General features: G+C 43.6%; 1 long non-coding RNA gene and 1 pseudogene across 2 annotated transcripts in view; one reads left to right on the forward strand and one right to left on the reverse strand.

Annotated features, from left to right (window-relative positions):
* The window catches only part of LOC109934762, a 119793-nt pseudogene that overhangs the window by 52770 nt on the left and 64211 nt on the right, over positions 1–2812 (forward strand).
* LOC125486150 overlaps positions 719–2812 on the reverse strand; it is an 11337-nt gene continuing 9243 nt past the window's right edge. For both annotated transcript variants that reach the window (XR_007264834.1, XR_007264833.1), the window contains one exon: positions 719–848. This is a non-coding gene — a long non-coding RNA (uncharacterized LOC125486150). The remainder of the gene's footprint in view (positions 849–2812) is intronic.

Genomic DNA, 2812 nt, shown 5'->3' on the forward strand with positions numbered 1-2812 from the left:
TGAGAGGCTGTTTCTGCTGCTGTTGTGTCAGAATTAATCAATGATTTTCCACGACCCTTTCTCGGAGTCGGTTAGCTCAGTTGGCTGGATGGTTGGTTTGTGATGCAGAGTGAAACAGACAAGTTCTATTCCTGCACCAGTTGAAGTCAACATGAAGGCCTTGCCTCTCACCTGAGGTTAAACTGCCACCAATCTTCTTTCTAATGAGTGAGTGGGACTGCAGAGGCTTGGCTATTTTGACAGCATTTTCCAGTGAATTTCCCACTATATCTTGGGTATCTGTTCAGTATGGGCTTCTACAATGATCTAATTTACAGAACTGCAGCACGTTTCAACCCAATCACTAACAAGATTCAGAATCAATGCAGTGACTCTTCGTTCTGAGGAAGGGTCACTGGACCCAAAATTTTAACACTGCCTTCTCTCCACAGATGATGCCTGACGTACCTGCTAAGATTTTCCAGTGATTTCTGGTTTTGTTCCATTCGAGTACATTTCCAATTGCCTTTTACACTTTGGGAACTGCTTCTTCTGTGCTGAATGAGTGCTGAGGCCATTTGGCCCATCTGATCAAGGTCCTGTTGTACTCTGATTTAACCTACTTCACTGTCCACTACACCACCAATTTAGGTGTTATCTGCAAACTCACTAACTATTCCTCCTGTATTCACATCCAAATCATTTATATAAATGACGAAAAACAGTGGACCCAGCACCAATTCTTGCGGCACACCGCTGGTTACAGGCCTCCAGTCCATAAAACAACACTCCACCACACCCTTTACCATTTATGGCAGTACTCCTTAGCTTGCAGCCTTTCATTTGGATTACGCAGGAGTCTGAACAATCTGAAAGGAAGATAAAATGTTGTCATAGCCTTACCAAACCAGAGGCCTGCACTCTCATTAGGGAGAGATGATGGGTGGTAGTTTAACCTGAGGGTTATCATGCCTCAGGCAAGGGAGAGGCTGAGGAGAGTACTTCATGTAATCTCTGCCATGGTGTGTGCATGCTTGTGTGTGTTTGTGTATGTGCATGTGTGTGTGCATGTGTATGTGCATGTATGTGTGTCCACGTGTGCATGCATGTGTAACTGTGTATGTGCATGCATGTGTAACTGTGTGTGTGTTGCATGTGTAACTGTGTGTGTCTGTGCGTGTGCATGTGGGTCTGTGCGTGTGCATGTGGGTCTGTCCGTGTGCATGTGGGTCTGTGCGTGTGCATGTGTGTCTGTGTGTGTGTTCAACTGTTGTTAATTGTTGTGTTGAGTTGACCTCTTAACTGGAGTCAGGACGACTGCACAGTCAACTATCTGTCAGCTTCTAGAGAACTTTTATGTTGAATTATCAGTAGGATTGCAGGGGATAAATCGGTCTCTGAATTTTTAGAAGGTCAGATCTCCTAGAAATTGATCATGTGGTTTTGCCAAAGGCTGGTAATGGAAAAGATCATTAGGATCAATAATGAACATAATCACCAGGCTTCCTGTTAGCAACTGGATCAACCGTTATCATCATGAGCTGACAACGCATATCTGACTTTCCTTCACAGAGGCCAACACAGAAAACAGTGCAGTGCTTCTGATGCCCACTGTTTCGCAATTGGAACAAAAGATGGACAAGGACCAGGCGACGGTTATGTCTTCCATTGTGGACACTGGAGTTACCACAGTCGGAGAAATCCTGTCCACAAAACAACTGATCATTCGCCGTGGCCTAGCCTTCCTTTCAGGACTGCTTATACTCGTAACGGGACTGGTGATACACTTCAGTCTTGAAAAGGACCTGTAGACCCCGGCATGGGTAAATACATTTCTCTTTCTCAAGGGCACCTGTTGAGACTCTCGTGAGGGTAAATTTTTCATTTTTGGGGGCTATGCTTTCATTTTCACTAACTCATTTGTTAACCGATGCTGTCAAATACTCTCGCAACCTTGTGCATTTCTGTTGGCATGTGGGGTATTTGGATTTGCACAGAAGTAACATGAGAATATTTTGTCAACATACTTGATAACTATCTGTTCTACATCGAACTTAAAGCCATAATATACGAGGAAAGCTTTAGTTTTCCAGACACAACAGGATTTAAATTGGCACAAAACAACAGGCTTGGGAACAAAAGCTTTCGTTCTTCAAAATAATGAGCACAGACTTCTAAACAGGAGAAGCCATCACCTTGAACACAAGTTCTACTGATTGGTGAGATCACAGCTGATGTGTTTCCATTACACACGCACAAAGCTGGAAATTTGACGAGGTATTTATTCCCAATTTACTGCTTCTCAGATTTAAATTCAATCATGGACAGTATTTGTTTCGATAGGATACACTATATTTTTTTCATGTCATAGAGTCATACAGCACGGAAACAAACCCTTCGGTTCAACGTGTCCATGCCAAACTTAATCCCAAACTAAACTTGTCACTAGGCAGGTGGGACTACCTACCTGCTCCTGCCCCATGTCCCTCCAAATCTTTCCTATTCATGTACTTATCCAAATGTCTTTCAAACATTGTAACTGTATCCACATCCATCACTACCTCAGAACGTTCATTCCACACACGAACCACCCTCTGTGTGAAAAAAAGCCTGTCGTTTTTTTTTTAAATCTTTCTCCTCTCCCCTTAAAAATGTGCCCCCAGTCTTAAAATCCCCTATCCCAGGGAAAAGGCAACTACCATTAACTCTAGCGATAGCAAGAACTGCCGATGCTGGAGTCTGAGATAGCAAGGTATGGAGCTGGAGGAACACAGCAGGCCAGGCAACATCAGAGGAACAGAAAAGTTGACATTTCGGGTCGGGACCCTTCTTC

The sequence above is a fragment of the Rhincodon typus genome, chromosome 26, assembly GCF_021869965.1.
Source record: "Rhincodon typus isolate 14 chromosome 26, sRhiTyp1.1, whole genome shotgun sequence".
NCBI lineage: Eukaryota > Metazoa > Chordata > Chondrichthyes > Orectolobiformes > Rhincodontidae > Rhincodon > Rhincodon typus.